This window comes from Berghia stephanieae, chromosome 4 (assembly GCF_034508935.2).
Source record: "Berghia stephanieae isolate SIO BIC M18660-M18661 chromosome 4, UCSD_Bste_1.3, whole genome shotgun sequence".
Taxonomy (NCBI): domain Eukaryota; kingdom Metazoa; phylum Mollusca; class Gastropoda; order Nudibranchia; family Aeolidiidae; genus Berghia; species Berghia stephanieae.
The window spans coordinates 50,186,693-50,205,991 of record NC_088363.1 but is presented as its reverse complement, the minus strand read 5'-3'; the positions used below and the strand labels follow the sequence as shown (position 1 = coordinate 50,205,991).

Sequence of the window (19,299 nt, the reverse complement as noted above, 5' to 3'; positions counted from 1 at the left end):
GAGAGAGAGAGAGAGAGAGAGAGAGGGAGAGAGATAGAGAGGGAGAGAGAGAGAGAGAGAGAGAGAGAGAGAGAGAGAGAGAGAGAGAGATTGTCGTTGAGTCAACAGCACATTAAATCTGGTACCCAAGGTGAGTGCGACAGCCAGTCGATTGAGTCGTGAGCGAATTTTAAGGTAATAAGAGAGAATCAATGACCACAGTCAATGACACGTGCGGACAGGTGGAAGAAGTACTCACGAGGATTATCAGTAACAAAGTGTTTTTCTTGAGGATTTGCTACTGCGCTTTTGGGTGCGCAAAATATGAAAGGATTTTATAATGATGACGACAGCATCGCCAATCTCTCCAATACGTAATAGGTAATAAACGTCACACAATACGTCACTATCGAAAATAAACAAATATTATGCAATATTTGACACATTGCCTCAAAACGGTGTTAAGCCAGGGTGTAAATAGAAATTGGAAATTGAATGGAAACTACAATTTAATAAACGAAGACAGGTAATGTGGACGTTTCGGGTTTCCCCTTTATCTATGTGAATGGAACACTAAAGAAGAATGAGAGTTGTTTCTTTAGCGTTTCATTCATCGAGTTCTGTTGCTAAAAGGGAAACTCAAAACTTCCACATTATCTGTCTCCATTTATTTAATTGAAGCCTTCAGTCAATTTCCAATTTTTTAAAAGCTTCAATGTCCTTCAAAGTCATTAGGCCCATGGAGCCGACTTTATCCCGATTCCGATAGTGTGAAATGGACAATAACAATTGCTTGCTATTCTTTGTATAGTAGTGGTGGTTTAGCTATTAAAATTGAATTTAATTTATTGTCAAAATATAAGACCTGGATATTTTTTGTATTAATGAGGAAAATGAATATAATTTCTTAAATTAACAAAAACTTTGATTTCATATAGCTTGATTAAAAAAAAATAATAATAAAACCTGTTTGCTTTTTTTGGCATCTTGTTAACCCCAATAGTATATCGTTTTGGGGTAAAGAAACACGCATTCACTCACTGTATTCTGGTGTAAAATGGATGTTTACATTCAGTGATTTTTCCGAACAGCGTTGTCGGAAAGAAATTGTAAAATCGCCTAACAGGCTTCGTGTCTCGTCCCACATGTTACATTTTGCTTTTGGCCAGGGACCCTTTGTAAAGCGCTTCGAGCACGTTTGGTGGATATTAATGCTTCGTGTCACTCAAATATGAACATTTGTCTCTAAAAAGTAATATGTCGTTGCAAGCTTACTGCTAAAATATTAATTTTTTTGACTCAGCTTAGTTTATTTAAAATAAACAAACTATCTCATTGAGATGAGTAAACGTTGTCTCTTAAAATTCAATTTTAAAGATTTCTAAATCTTGACATTGATAGGTTTTAATCTATACTCAATAAACATTTTGTGGAAGGGAACATAGCCACGCCCCTCAGACAGTCGTCATAATGTAAATAATGGCAATGATAGGTAAATATTGTGAATTACTCATTCACGTTATTGTTTATAAACAACCAACTATCCTTGTCCGAACAGGTGTGAAGGGAAGAAACGAGATCCTTGTTTTGATTGGTTAAGAATCTTCTGGTCAATTATGTCCGACTAATTCTCTCCGACATGAAGAAGAGTGACAAAATAAAAAAGACAGTTACAAATGAAAAAAACAAAACAAAAACAAACAAAAAACAAAACAAACAAAACAAAACATAAAAACATCAACAAAACAATAACCAAAACAAACAAAATAATTCACACGGATTGTTTTGCTTCAAAATCCTTTTTCATTCAGTAACAACAGAAAAAGAATTCAAACGTTAAAATATAATCATGTTAATTGTTTTAATTAATAACTTAAGATGGATTTTGAGCCCGAAACGTTCCATGTTTGGTATTTTGTTCTTTTTTTATGAAGATGTCATAATCTATTTTGTACATCAACTTTTGCAGCTCACAGCGACTAACGTAATATAAGTATTCACATTGAACACAAGATTGATAAATTGAGTTACAATTGTTTGGCCTGTTTACCCTTTCAATGCTGGCATGAGAGCAGTTGAAAAAAAAAGAGTAGGGATACAGTTTGAGGGTTACAGTAGCCTAGTTTATAATAACAATAATGATAAAAATAACAACACCATTATTATTATTATTATTATTATTATTATTATTATTATTATTATTATTATTGTTATTGTTATTGTTGTTATTGTTGTTATTATTGTTATAGTAATAATAATAATAATATTATATAATAATAATAATAATAATAATAATAATAATAATAATAATAATAATAGAAATAATCATAATAATAATAATTATTACTATTATAATGATATGATAATGATAATAAATAATAATAATAATATAATAATAATAATAATAATAATAATAATAATAATAATATTAATAATAATGATAATAATAATAATAATAATAATAATAATAATAATAATACTAATAATAATAATAATAATAATAATAATAATAATAATAATAATAATACAGACTGTCATACTGTCTATAGATAGTATGCACTTGGCTAAGAAGCTCACAACATTGCCATCCGGAAGTATGACGGACCAACACACAAAAATATGTGTGACCATGAACTTTTATAGTCTGGTTCACAGTTTATTGAGGACTCATAACCGTGGATGGCAAAAAAACAACAACCCAAAAACATAAAAAAACAAACAAAAAACAATTACAAAGACCTGAATGACGTCATCTTCGTTCTGTCTATATATATGTGAATGACCTTGATTATCTCAACGACACAACTAGCACATGGAAGGCCACGTGTATTTGTATTTGTATTCGTCAACGTGATCGACATCCTTTTTTTTCTTCGATTTTCTTCCCAAAAGACTCCAATAATACATTGTTGACAGAAAGGAACATAGGTAGTTACTAATTGACTGCAGAAAGAAAACAGCATTGGAACTTTTGGGACGAAATCATTCACGTGTATTGAATGATGGCGCCAATTAATAACAAGAAGCCTCTCTTTATGATGGTGGCGTCCCTGTGTTTACCTCATTATAACTATGAGGGAATAACTCGCTCATCTATAAAAGAAGTAATTGCTACGTCATCCTCATAATATTGTGTTGTGAGTCACAAGAAATAGCTATCTAAGTGTTCAAGCGAGATTGAATTTAAGCAAAAAGTAAATTAAATCAATTCCAAGTCATAAAATCGCCATGTGAAAATTCACGTGTAAAACTGCTTAATGATACATGAGTTATTTATTTCCACTAGGACATTCACCTTGAACTTCGTGCACTTCGATTCATAAAATAATTTATTGTAACTTATTGTTTCAAATGCAAACTGTCTGTGGCTAATAAAATAATCAAAGTTATCTTCACGAATTTTAAAACTCAAAACATCATTTAATGTGATTTAGATTTAAGAGGAAAATCAATCTAAAATCTTCAAAATTCAGTGAACTGACATACCATTGTGCATTTTGTTTATACAACTGAGAACATCTCATATTCTCTAAAATAAATAATAAAATATTACAAGGACTAGGATAAATATATAGTTGTCCATAACTCTTCTTGTAAAAACGAATATAAGTATATAAGCCACAACTTCGGAGCGTGAGTAAGAGATAATAAATATATTATATCATATTGCATGAAAAACTTAGACCCAATTTGTCATCGTGAGGAATATTTGTGACATCCTATTTCATCAAGTGACAGATTGGAATAATTGACAGAGGTATTAGGATCGAATTGCCGCATCTAAAACAACAACTTTTGAGGTATGGCCCCTTGAGACATTTAACTTAGATACTGCTGATTGAAACCTCATAAAGTTATGTTAATAATAATAATAATATAATAATAATAATAATAATAATAATAATAATAATAATAATAATAATAATAATAATAATAATAATATTCATTATTATTATTATAATGATAATGATAATAATAATAATAATAATAATAATAATAATAATAATAATAATAATAATAATAATAATAATAAATAATAATAATAATACAGACTACTACTACTACTACTACTACTACTACTACTACTACTACTACTACTACTACTACTACTACTACTACTACTACTACTACTACTAATAATAATAATAATAATACAAGTCAGTTATACCTCGCCTATTCCATATACAAACAGCTCTAGCTTTTCAATACAAACATCAAAGCAACAATAACAGGTCATTGGTACACAAAACATGCTTAAGACGCTCATATCGTGAATAAAAAACCATAAGTTGTGAACGATGGTCTTAAAAACGGTAAAATAACCTGAGTGAACCTGAAGATTACAATTGAATGTTAAGCTTAGCGTAATGTGAGATGAATTAGATGCCATTATTGAAAATATAAGTAGTCTTTCGGAGCCGAAGTTTATCCCGGTTTTTATTGCGTGAAACGGGCAATAGCAATTGCTTGCTATCCTTTTTGGATAGGACAAAGGATTGACGTTCCGGTTCCTATTTTGTTCCCATACTATCCAGAGTCCATGATTCATTGCTTGACAAAGGATGTTGGAAAATGCAAATTAGGATGAGCCAAAAGTTCGTTTATGTAACATTTGCCTAAAAATACTCAAATGCTAAATTATTTTGAAAAACTAAGATCAGATTCCGTTCTTATCGGTTCCTCTGGGTTAAATAATGAAAAAAGACCAACAAAAATGACGATTTAGCACCAATGGATTAGCAGAAACTGACGAGCGCTTATTTGCAGGTCTGATAATCCAAATTGTTATTGTCTCATTTTAATGGAAATATGTGCTCTCAAATCAATCAAAATAGATCTAGTGACCATTACTCCAATGTTAAAACGAGCTCATAATTGTGTTCGGGTACCAGACCTGCAAATTGCAAATATGTTCACGTCGGTAGAAAGCTTCGAATATGTTCAAAAATTTTTATGACAAAGTGTCGATTTTGCCCACACTTTTCCAATACTTTAAAAAGCTTAATGTGAAGCGAGTGCTCTACCAATTGAGCTATCATTTTGCAAAAATAATTACGACTTAAAGCCAAAAACTGACGAGCTAGCATCAAATGTATAGCAGGATGGTCGGCGGATCAAACATCTGATGTATACCGATTTTCACATTTTCACGACTTATGTAAACTTAAGTTTTGATAGATCCGCCAATAGTGAAAATCCGGACTTCAGAGATTTGATCCGTCGACCATCGTACTATAAATTTGATGCTAGCTCAACAGTTTTTGACTTTAAGTTGTAATTATCTTTGCAAAAAGGGGGTCCCGATAGCTCAATTGGTAGAGCACTCGCTTCACACTCAAAAGGCCTAAGATCTGATCCTCCTGTCTCCCCATAAGTGAATGGGCAGTAGGGTCTATTATATATAGATCTGGTGGGAAGTACTAGCGTCCTATCCAAAGGATATCAAAAATAGCTCTTGAATTGTCCGTTTCACGCTATAGAAACCGGGATAAACGCTGGCTCCTTGGGCATAAGGGCTCTGAAGGACTACATTTTTATCGTTTGCAAATGGGTTTAATGTTTGTTTCGCTGCTAACAAATTTTTTATTGTCTCGTATAACATTTGCTGTCTCTCAATGAAATTGTTCTGTTTCTTTCTTTTTTTTGAATTACTCTTCGCTATGTCTCTCCATAATTGTATTGATCTGCCTATTCCATATCACAGAGATATTTAGTATCGACTCCTCTGAGGTACTCTCATGGTACACATTTTGGCTAGAGTACTCGTATTTCAAATATCGATCGATTAGAACTGATTTCAAGAAGTCCGAGATTTGAGAGATTTTGACAAGATGAGGGTTATTTTAATCCATAGAATTCGTATGGCTATGTGGTCTTATTTTGGTATGACACTTGCCTTTGGATCGGAAGATCAAGGGTTCAAGTCTCGCTCTGTGCGGGGGAGGGGCATAGTTGAGTCCTTGATAAAGGCTCTTTACTCACATTTTCTCAGATGTAAACAACGTTGTCTTTATCGGATAAAAAGTGTAACATCGCTTAACAAGAGTCACTCCGTAATACATGTTGAGTGTTTCTATTGGCTGGGGACCCCTTGTAAAGTAATTTGAGTTACGTTTAGTGGATGTCATGCTATAGAAATGCCCAAGGTTTGAAGGACGAGGTTTACAGTCAAAAAATGGAAAATGTTGTTTTTTTTTCAAATTACGTCCTTACTGGCTTAAGTTCACAAGAGTTAAGTGTTTTATTGACTGTTCGGACATAAGATAGATGTCAGATGTTCGGTGACAGAACGCCTTTTTTACTTAGTCAGAAACCCTTCAGTTCATAAGTCGATCAATTGAGATGAAAATCAAAATAATATAACTTAAGTATTAATATTTATAGAGAGAATTTTACGAGCTTCTCAGAATTTATGTGCTTTACAGTGCTTATATGATTCAAACAGCTTTTAAAGAATTACTTCATTTCGCCACAATACCATTAGATCCCGACGTCTTGGCATTCCATGAAGGCATATATATATATAATCCACCAAGCAAGGTGTCAATGTCAACATGAATCACCTATGTTGTCCAAAGTTAGCAAAGTTGAGGTTAATAATCTTGCTCAAAGTAAAAAACAAAACAAATCCGAACATTTCTGAAGCGAGGCTCAAACCAGGGACATTCCGGGTCACAATGCAATGCATTAGCTACTCGGCCACATTTTCATTCCATATCCTACAGTACAATATCTGTCAATAAAGCTAATCGGAAAAGGAATTACACCCAAGGCATATCTTAAACCATGCTTGGTAACTCTCATTCTTAAATGGTTTAATTAATAATATCATGTTTTCAACTGATGTATAGGATCACATTGGGATCACATTCGAATTTCAATAGCTCAGATGATAAAGCTTTCAGTTCCTATTCAAAGGGGTTTATTTCATCTCCAGAATGAGTCGAGATTATTATTTGTTTCTGACCTCTGTATTCACCCAGGATCGATAAAGTACTTGGGTATGCCATATCCTGTGGATATACTCTACTTTAGAGTAAATGGTCGGAAGTAATAATTGTTAGTATCAATGGTTAAACGTGTCTCTGTGTATGATTTGCTCTATTTTTGTAGATACAGGAGTTAGTTCATTGAGAATTGCATATTTTTGAGCTATCTATCAGGCGTCCTTTGAGTTGAATTGATGAATTATTTGAGTGGTTTGAATGAGATGTGGGCTATCCTGCAATTTTTCAAAATGCTTATGTTGTCTTACTTTATTGTTAAAAGTCCTTACAAATTTAGTCTCAGAACACAATGTCAGTGCCTCATGTTAACCATCATAATCTGTAAAAATAAATCTTAATAAACCAACTATGGCATCTGAGTAATCTTTTGAAAATATATTTCAAAAATCAATGCGATATAGCCATATTAGTTGTACGTCTCTGTGTCTGCCTTCTAGATTCAATTTTTTTCTATGCTGCCATAAACTGAAATAAAAAGAACACATTGTAAACATTTTGGCCAACAACTCGTCCTTCAAATATTGACCGATTAAAATGACCATCATCTTACGAAAATCTCTTATACCAGGGATTCAGGAAGTCCCAAATTTGAGAGTTTTTCACAAGATGAGGGTCATTTTAATCAATCGATTTTTGAAAGATGAGTTTTCTGGCCAAAACTTAAGAAAAAGAAACAAAACAACACAGTTTTTCCGCGTAGGGCAGTATGAAAAATGACCTATGACATGTAAAAATAAGATGACTATTCGGAAATAATTAGACCTGAGTGAGGCGTTCACACATTGGCATATCTGATAACCAAACGCAAATTTTGGGCTTAATTTAACATTGTTGTAATGGCCAAAACTTTGAGTTGGTTTGAGACTATTACAACTATGAGCCCATAACAATTCAAGTTATCAAACCCTCAAACAAGTTAAGAAATTAAGGAGCATGCACTGGTGTAAAGTAAAGAACTGAACAAGTGTGTTTTTTTCTTGTACTTTTCTTTCTTGCTTCGTCTGGCACCTTTCATACACACTTGTTCAGTTCTTTTTTCCCGAAAACAAGTGCAAGTCTCGGAATCCGTAAATGAGGTTTATCCCCCAGTAGCTGTTAATTGGTTCTGGCTAAACATAAATAAGTGACATAATTGCACTTCAGTTATTTTCTTAATTTCAAATTGCACAATCACTCATTAGTTTATCAACAAAAGGAAAATAAAATACAAAGAGTTTTCAGTGTTTCTTCAAAATTTCTGTTAAATCTTTGAAATTGGGTTCATCCTTCTATTTCAGGGAGAAGAAAAAACTCTGAGTATTTGTTATTCATGCTTTGCGATTAGTTAGATTACTCATAACATCAGCCAGACAGCTGGGTGGGGTTCCTGCCTCCCATAATAGTGGGCAGGGAGGTACTTACTGTGTCTTCTATTCCCCTATATCTGTTTTCCAACATGCTTTCTGTCTTTGTCTTGGAATGCGATTACTTAGTTTTGTCCTTGGCTCTAGCCGGAAACCCGGCTGAGAGGGAAACAGTCAAATGCGTCGTTAGAGTTTTGGGCGATGATATTTTTTGTCCTTGTAAATCATCTCTCTGTTATGCATTGTATTAATGTTTTGTGTTATAGTTTGTAAACATTTGAGTGTATCCCTCTTAGTGGGGACCTGTGCTTATGTCTGGACGAGACTTTAGGTGATCTCAAACTAAGTACACTGATAGTGTGCTCTTGGAGTCTATACACGTTTCCTATTTGAATCAATTTCCCTTTGTCTTACTTTTTCTTGGGTGCAAAAATTATTATTAGTCTTCAACTTTTTACGATCCCATTTTCTTCCTTTTTACTGGGGCTGATATGACCTAAATGTGTTGCAAGCGCCTTAAAACCATTAAACACAAACAAACAACAATAACAATCAGCCAGCCAGATATCTCGTACCAACACACAAAACAATGTGTAACCTTAAACATTATAGTACAATTGATACAATTTAGTGAGAAATACTCAAAAAATATGGCTGGCTAAAAACAATAGCAAAGAGCTGAGTGACGTCGATTTCGTTCCCTCTTTATCATAATTGTCTCTTTTATTTAAAACACATCTAATTATAACCATCAAGTTAAAAAACAAAAAACAAACACACGACATTTTCTTAAATAATCTGCGCGGAAATGTGGTCTTGTTGTACGACCCTCGCTACGTATCGGTTTTGGGTTCGAGTCCTACTCTAGGGAGGGGGCGCATAGTTGAGTCCGCTTTACTCATATTCTTTCACCGTACTAAGGTTTAAAATGTTAACAGCGTCGTCTCTGTCGGAAAAAAAAACAACAAAAACAAACAAATATCGCCTAACAGGCATCGTGTCTCGTGTTACATGTTAAGGTTTGCTGTTGGCTTAGAATCCCATGTATAGTGCTTTGAGTACGATTAGAGGACATTACTCTGTTTAGATGTATCAAGAAGGCAAAAGGGAGCCATGGCAGGGAGGGGGGGGGGGGAGTGCAACACTAAGTCGACGATTTTATCAAATCTTATCCAAATCTAGAGCAATGGGAAATATCGATTCGATAATCGAGAGAGACAATCAATGTTTCATAGTGATTATGATTATGACCGTTGGATACACCACTTTGAAAGATGTTATGAATGTGTTAACGTTAATGCAATGCGTTTAGATAAAATACTCAAAAACATCAACCGACCGGATATAAGTACCAACACATAAAACTTTGAACTTTTATAGTCTTGATTGATATGATTTAGTGAAAACTAATCACCAAAATGGTCTAATAACCATAACAAAGAGATGAGTGACTTCGACTTCGTTCCTTTTTATTAGCTCTAAAGCGGTACGATACGCTAATTATGATAATTTTAAGTATGGTTAAAGTTTCATAAGAATAATATACAAAATCATAATTAATCAATTTAAACATAAAGATCAAATCTAGATGCTCTTAGAAGAAATTCTTCAAATTGATTTCATTATTTTTTGAATAGAGTAACACGATAAAGTAGAGACTATTTTTTATATTCATACAGTACACGAGAGAATTCCCTATCGAGAGCAATCTTTAAAACGGCCTTCCTCAAAGTAGGAATTATGCTTTGTTCAAAAGATCAGTAGTTGTCCAAGAAAATATAATAATATATCACCTATAATGATTGTATAAAAAATACAAAAACAAAAACAACAACAACAACAACAAAAACAACAACAAACAAACAAAAACAAAAAGAAACTCAAACAAACCAAACAATAGAAACATAACAAAATACCCAACAAAAACAGAAAAAAAATCCCACCCCCCCCCCTCAAAAAAAAAAAATCCAACAAAAACAAAGAAAAAAAGAAACAAATCACAACAACAAAACTCCAGGATTTTAGAATTTGATGTTAAGAATCTCCAAATTGGTAATCCTGAAAGTGCCCATAAGTAAGTTACGCATGCCCACGTCACATCTGAGATGGATGTTGAGTTAGAAAATATTAATAGCCTTTCAGATAAAGCAACGTTGGCTTTGTCTGAACATTATTGTCCTAACACATTACAGGTAGAATTACATAGTTATGATTAAGTGTTATATGAATGCAATATGTTATTATTATTATTATTATTATTATTATTATTATTATTATTATTATTATTATTATTATTATTATTATTTATTATTATTATTATTATATTATTATTATTATTATTATTATTATTATTATTATATTATTATTATATTATTATTATTATATTATTATTATTATTATTATTATTATTATTATTATTATTATTATTATTATTATTATTATTATTATTAATTATTATTACTTGTTTCCTACCATTAATTTCAATGTAAATGTGCTTAAAACGAGATGGCCTGAAGACCAGATAGATAGATGCTAGTGAGTTCACCGGTATTGATTCAGACTAATTGTGGAATTAATGATGATTCTAAGCGCCCATTGGGAAAACAACTCAGCGAAGTAGCCAGTGGTTAATTAGAACTGTCGTAATTCTATTATGAGGCCTAAAGAGACAGAGTTTGTCCCGGGTGATGTAGGGATAAGTATATAGATACAAACACACACACACACACACACACACACACACACATATATATATTTATATAAATATATATATAAATATATATATATGTGTATGTATGTATATATATATATATATATATTATAATATATATATATATATTATATATATATATATATATATATATATATATATATATATATATATATATATATATATATATATATATATCTAAAAAGTTACAGGTAATCGATATTTTCAGTCCCTGTTTTAAACTCGCGTTTAATGACATTTTCTCCGACACTCACTTCCGCCAATAATTACCCTATAATACTTGATTGAGGAGGGTTATCAATGAACACTTAAGTTAAATATAGAACTAGTATGTTCCATCTTCTTTTTCATCATTGTTTTACAAATAAATTCCAGCGTACGAATGACATATAGTAATTGCAGATTTAAAAAAGAAAGCTTTCATATCGAGCAATGTTCAAGAAATGTGCTCAAAGCGCTTTACAAGGGACTCAAATTAACAACGAAATATAAGCTTCTCGTTTTACAACCGAGGATAGTGAAAAGAAATGTAAGTTAAGAGAATTTTCCAAGGCATTAACTTGGTTCCCCCAACAGCGGGGCTCTAACACATGATCTACTGTTCTCAAGTCGAGGACCATAAGTCACAACATTAATTAGAAAACAGAAGCAGCTAGGATATGATGTCGGAATCAAGAAAATGCTTTTATCAGCTAGGTACTCACGGTACAGTTCTTATGTGGACAAAATGTAAGTAAACAGCCTTTTCTAACGACAATTGGATTCAATAGTCTGATGTCACGTCGCCCAGCAACAGCGGCCATCGTGGTTCTAAACAAAGAAAATCTGTAATTTTTATTCTTCATGCTGGCTAGAACTTTTCATAAGTCTTGTGATCAAAATGTGTAAAAGTCAGATCAGATTTATAATGTTTTTTTTCCCCTCTGGATATGCTTTATGCTCGTCAGAGAAATATTTCATAAGGGCGTCCGCCATTTCTCCGATAGTTTAGAGTCAGTTACTAAGTTACCATGCGTCATTACGAGAAATGACGTTACGACTGTTGAAGCGTATTGTGTTCAAGCCACAGCCACAATAAACAAACGACAAATCCTGTAGATAGTATGCGCTTGGCTAAAAAAACTCATAACCCTGCCATCCGGAAGTATAACGGACCAACACACATAACTATGCGTAAACTTGGTTGTTTATAGATAGAATGCGCTTGGCCAAGGAGTTCACAACATTGCCATCCGGAAGTATAACGGACCAACACACAAACTCTGTGTAACCATGAACTTTTATAGTCTGGTTAATACAGTTTAGTGAGAACAACTCACAAACGCGGATGGCAAAAACAATAACAAAGGCCTGAGTGACGTCATCTGCATACTATCTATAGTCTGGTTAATACAGTTTAGTGAGAATTACTCATAAACGAGGATGGCAAACAAAAAAAAAAATACAATAACAAAGCCTAATTGACGTCATCTTCATTCGTTCTTTATGACTTCAAAATTGATAATCGGTGATATATAAACATAGCAGTGGAGTGAGGGGAACAGGGTAAAGGATGGATTAATTAAAGGGGGTTGGGGGGGGGGGTCTTCGTGTAATTATTATCGATTGTACTCACCTTCTTTTACCGTCTCAAAAGAAAGTATGTCCTGGATGAATCATTTTTAGCTTTACATATAGATAGTGTGCTCTTGGCTAAGACGCTCACAATATTGCCATCCGGGAGTATAACGGACCAATACACAAAAGATTGTGTAACCTTAAACGTTTATAGTCTGGTTAATACAGTTTAGTGATAATTACTTATGAGTGGCAAAAAACAATAACAAAGACCTGAGTGACGTCAACTTCGAACTATCTATAGATAGTTTACGCTTGGCTAAGAAGCTCATAACATTGCCATCCGGAAGTATAACGGACAAACACACAAAACTGCATAAACATGAACGTTTATTGTCAGATTAATACGGTTTAGTGAGAATTACTCATAAACGCGGGTGGCAAAAAACAAAGACCTGAGTGACGTCAACTTCGAACTATCTATAGATACGTTTACGATGGCTACGCCTTGATACAGTGCAATATCCACTAAACATGCTTCACAAGGGGTATCTAGCCAACGGTTATAGATAGAACGAAGATGACGTCGCTCTGGTCTTTGTTATTTCTTTTTGCCATCCGGTTTTATGAGTAATTCTCACTAAACTGTATTAACCAGACTATAAACGCACAAGGAAGGTTGCACATAGTTTTGTGTGTTGGTCCGTTACACTTCCGGATGGCAGTGTTGTGAGCTTCTTAGCCAAGCGCATACTATCTATACTTAATAGGTAATTTGAGTTATGACGACTGTTGTACAGGTTCTACTGCATTTTATTTTATTTGTTTTGTACGTTCCTTTATAGTCGTGCTGACGAAGGGGTTTGTACCCGAAAAGTCCATTTTCTGTATTGTTCCCATCGAAGTCTCCCCGTCTTTACTCTTTCGTTAGAGTTTTTAAGATGAGGGTTATCTTAATTGATCACTATTTCAAGGACGAGTGAGTTTCTCGTCAAAATTTAAAAATTGCGTTTTTTTCTCTTCTTCTTCAGATTACATGAGAATTGACATCTTGAAGTGTCCTACAAATAATAATGTTATTGAAATACGATCTTTATCTCCAATTCACAACAAAGGTTTGATATACCGGAGGGGATTACAGAAGCAATTAAAAAACCCCCATTGCACTTCTTTGATAATCGGATCTAACATTGAATGCAGAATGGAATAAAAATAAACCATGAAAGCAATAATAATAATTGTAAGTAAAAGAGCTCATCTTAACTCACTTTCCTCTACAGTAAGTAATAATCAATAAATGGAATATCGATCAATTGATCGATACGATATAAAATGATATTAAAGGAAGCTACCAGGCGGAAGTGTCAAAATCATTAAAATATGCCAGATTTTCTATTATTCTACCCCTTCCATTAGAAACCCCTATCATATCTTAGTAAATATGTAATCGTTGAATAATGCTTTGAACACGTTGAATAAAAAAAATGTATTCAACGATTGTAGAATATTTTCGCACATTTCATTGGTGTTAAATTGGTATAAAAAGACAGCTGATTGGCAATTATAAATAATCTTTTGGTTCTCATGAGTAAAAATCCAACGTTTTAGTATTGGGTCAAATTGCCATTCAAGCAAAAGGAGAAAGATACAAATAATCGTGAATAGAAGTACTAATACCATACCATTTGGCTACACAATATCTAAAATTCTTACTTGGAGGGGTAGAATAAACGTATTCTTTCATTTCTTTGAAATGTAACTCGTTATATCTTTATCGTGCAATAGCACATACTCGCAAACTCGGGCACGATAAAATTAACTCGTTTAACAAATACAAAGAGATGAAAGAATCGTATACTTCGACTCTTACGACTGAAACCTCAAAGCAATGGTTGCGTCAGGCCGTCATAAGACTGACTACAATGTGCTTTGGGTAACTTCTGTGGTGTTATAATGATAGCTCATCTGACCGGTAATCACGGGGTCTCAGGATTGATCCTCAGTCGAGGCAGACTGATATTTTTAGAAATAATATTTCTTATAAGTATATTTTTTTTCTGTCTGCTTTGTCTGACACTGTTTCTAAAACGCTTTTCAAATTAATCAGTAGATTTTTGACCAATCAAAACATGAGATTTGTGACAAACCTTCACACGTGCTCGGACAAACATAGTTGGTTGTTTGTAAACAATAACGTGTATGAAATCGACCTCTCTCTTTTTGTTTTATACCCCCAGATGGGTGACTTGTTATCACACGATTTTCTTGATCATAATATTATAAAAGTTTTATGTTTACACATAGTTTTCTGTGTTGGGTCAATTATTGATCAAGCTGTAAAACAGCAGGTATTTTATTTAGACACATACCACCGATACTAAAACATGTGTTGTTATGTTATGTTTACCAATCACTGCCATTGTTTACATTATGACGACTGTCCTAGAGGCGTGGTTATCTAAGTGTCTATTGTATCTGACACCTGTGTCTGCAGTCTAATTTGTCACTGTGTGTTTTCATGTCGTCAATGTGGAATTTGAAAGTGTTATGTTTATATTTTTGACTTGCAACTCACACAAAGGTATTTAACAATCTGATCACTCTATAGATGTTGTGCGCTTGGCTAAAAAACCTCACATCGTTGCCATCCGGCAATATAACACACCAACACAGAAATACTATGTGTAACCTTGAACGTTTATGGTTTGGTTAATACGGTTTAGTGAGAATTACTCTTTAGAATGGGTGGCAAAAAAATCAAAAACAAAAACAAACAAAAAACAAACAAACAAAGAAACAAAAAAAAAAAAAAACAGAAACAAAAACACTGTAACCAAAATTAGAATGACGTCAACTTCGTTCTATCTATATTTTGCTAAGGCTGTATATTGAGTGCATTCATTTTCGTCTGCTGTTCGTGAATAACTAGTGTGTCATAGACGCTATGCATTTTTGCAGCTTACTCACAACGAACATATGAAACATGCCTGGAAACAAAACTACCTTTAACCTAAAACGTTTATGCTACTTTTCAAACATTTATTTAGTGAGAAGTGATCACATAAAGGTGTCTGAAAACAATAACAAAGAAACTCCGTGTGTTGTTTCACTTTGTTAGTAGGAAACTGAAAGAAATTTAATTCCGAGATAAAACGTCGCCTTTGGTTCCTGTTTGCTTCGGCAATTAAAAACAAGTGAGTTTCACTCAATTTGCTGTGATCAAACAATAGACCGACAGAGAGGAACGGTCAAATGAAGGATGGGAGAGGAAAATGAATGCACTTCGTTTGCACTTCCGTTGGTATTCGTCTGAGAAGAGTGAAGAGAAAAGAAATGAAAAAAATAACGGCAATCTCACTACATGAACATATTGCAGCTTCAGGGCGTACACGTTTTGTTGACATCAATTCATTTTCTCTCATTTTCTTCTTTTTTGGCATGAAATTAATGAATAGATTTTACGACTGCTTACCAATCATTTTTATTATTGCCAAAGCAAAGCATAGAATACAAATCTGCCGTACTCTAAAGAAAGCAACACATTTTAAAATTTTGACCAGAACACTCGTCCTTCAAATATCGAATGATTGAAATGCCCGTCATCTTGTCAAAAACTCTCAAACCTGGGACTTCGGCAAAGTTTGGTGTTTGAGGAGATGTTGGCCGTGGTAACCGATCAATATTTAAAGGAAGAGTTTTCTGGCCAATATTTTTAAAAACGTGTTTTTTCCCCTTCAGAACACTGCAAACATGTCCTAAATATGTTTTTTTTTTGTCATTGCAAAGCAGAGACTTCAAATCGTTATATATATATATATATATATATATATATATATATATATATATATATATATATATATATATATATATTTTTTTTTTTTTTAAATTTTTATAATACACGTTATTTAAAATATTGATCACTTGATCAATTCGGATGTCTGCCAAACCCCGATTTCAAACAAGTCTCAGGTTTGAGACCTTTTGACAGCTTTGCGTCATCTAATCGATTGTTATATGACGTAGATTTTTCTATTCGCAATTTTTTTGAAAAATGTGTTTTACAGGTACACACAACTCAGCGGTATTTACATATTTAAGCCTCTTATTTAATACACTTTGCATCACGACCGGATCAAAATAACAAGAATCGGATGTGCCCTAAAGTGTTTCCATCACTGAATAGAAAAAAAGAGATTTTCTTTTTAAAAGCATTCATCAATCAAAGAGAGAGGTTTTATTTTAAATAGCGTTTTCAATGTCTATGGCACTGGTAAGGTTGCCATCGCGATCTTCGCCACGCAGAACATGTTTTGGGTAATTTGTCCACGAGTTAAACTGCCGTCTCTGGAAAGACACGTATTTAACAATTTAATTTGGTTAGGAAAATCGTCCTTCAAATATCGATCGATTTAAATTACCCTCATCTTGGAAAAAAAAACCTCTCAAACCTGAGACTTCCAAGATTTTTTTTGTCCGTTTCATTCTATAGAATGAATATAGTTGACATCACTTGGATTTTTGTTTTGGTTTATAGACCAGGATTTTGGCGATTCGTTCTCATTCAAGTCCCACTATCACGCTATTAACGTTAAAAGTTCATAAATAGCTTTGTGTGCTAGTGCAATTTGTTTAGCGGGCAGAACATTTGAATATTGTACCTAAACGCATGACACCAATAGAAACTGAAGTAAACTTTGGGTTCATTGTAATTGTGACCCTGAAGACCTGTCCACCTCGCATGTCTCTCTTTTAACAATACCTGCCCCTCCCCCCCTTCCACTTCGAATTAATCAATTCTTTTTTCTTGTTGAGACTTTTTACATTGCCACCTTTTATATCATGGCTCCCAAGTTTATGAGAATTGACCATGATAATTTAGCGCAGTAATTGCGCAAAATGAGCTACACTTCGAAACACCTGGGCACTGGGTATAGTGTCTCCCACCTTGTCAAAAAACAAACAAACTAATTCTAATCTCATTGGAAGTATAAAACCTCACTCTTCTGGATGAGGACTGAATACATCCCATGTGTAAATGATCTATTGGTTTCAGAGTGGTCTAATCTAAATATATACTGTTCGTCAATAAAGATCATCCGAACTCGCTCTTTTGTGTCCCGAAATCATTAGAATCTGTTTACAGGGTGTCCGCAGATGTCGAGCACCGTGTAAATTCTTGTGATAATACGAGATATGAAAAGCAATTTGATTAATAATCATAATAGATGCTCAACTTCTCCACCTTCTGCATCGGTGCAGGAATCAATTCCCTTTACAAAACTGTTTATCAAACGACAGACAGTGGTATAGGGTAATTTACCTAGACATAATATACCATCTAGATAGTAAACCTGTGTGGTTTTTTATGTTTACCCTTGTTTAAATTATGACGACTGTCCGAGAGGCGTGGTTATCTAGGTGTCTATTGCTTCAATCAGACTATAAAGATGTTGCTGCTTGAAGCTTGAAGAAATAAATAGGAAATGAAATGGAAGCTTCAATTTATTAAACGGGAACATACTATGGACGTTTCTCCTTTTTCAACTTAACTACGCCATTCTCACATCTACCATTCGTCCTTAGTGTTTCATTCATTGTTTTTTGTAGATGAAGGGAAACCCGAAACGTCCATGTTGTCTGTCTTTGTATTTAATAAATTGAAACTACCATTTCATTTCCTATTATTTTCAATCAGACTATAAGCGGTGACAGACACTTTTTGTGTTTTATTACGATTAATCTGGTGGGAGGATGTCGTGAGTATTTTATTTAAACGCATACCATTAATAATGAAAGAGAATAAAACACACCGTAAAGCTTACCAAGTACAAATTATCTTCATGACAAATCGATATTTTTTTCTCTTTCTGAAAATTGCTTGATTAGTCTTTAAGTCAACGGCAATTTAAAATGGGGAATTTAAAATTCGATAAGCCTAATCAAATGAGGGTATCCAGAAATAAGATATGAAGTGAATAGAAAAGTGCCAGAAGACAATAGAGAATAAAAATTTTTCGCGGCGGTGGTGGGGTTTGAACCTGCGACCTTATTGGTACGACAACTCCGCCTGGCAGGTGAGAGCGTGGCTCTACCGTGTGAGCTATCCACGAACACAAAAATATTCGTTTCAAACTCAAAGTCATTACTAGATCCCTCTCTCACCCACTTCTTGAGACCGCCGATTCGTTCGTACACCACCATCGCGAATAATTTTGACCAGCAGTTAAGCTTAATAGCCAATATTCTCAACACAAACATATAACATAGAAACGATTGAGACATTGAGTATGCTCCGGTGTATGGGGTGAATTTTTAATTCAGAAAAGTGAGTGGAGCAGGCACTTATGTTGGTAACAACAAGATATTTTATATAAGATATAAAAAAATTTTTATTCTCTATTGTCTTCTGGCACTTTTCTATTCACTTCATATCTTGTTGTTACCAACATAAGTGCCTGCTCCACTCACTTTTCTGAATTAAAAATTCACCCCATACACCGGAGCATACTCAATGTCTCAATCGTTTCTATGTTATATGTTTGTGTTGAGAATATTGGCTATTAAGCTTAACTGCTGGTCAAAATTATTCGCGATGGTGGTGTACGAACGAATCGGCGGTCTCAAGAAGTGGGTGAGAGAGGGATCTAGTAATGACTTTGAGTTTGAAACGAATATTTTTGTG

At 33.7% G+C, this 19,299-nt stretch overlaps 1 protein-coding gene across 1 annotated transcript in view; it reads left to right on the top strand.

Moving 5' to 3' along the window:
• The first annotated feature begins 283 nt into the window (after positions 1–283).
• The window catches only part of LOC144971795 (uncharacterized), a 20,707-nt gene continuing 1,691 nt past the window's right edge, over positions 284–19,299 (top strand). Inside the window, exon 1 of the mRNA XM_078912870.1 lies at positions 284–360. The gene's annotated coding sequence lies outside the window, so the exon portion shown is untranslated. The remainder of the gene's footprint in view (positions 361–19,299) is intronic.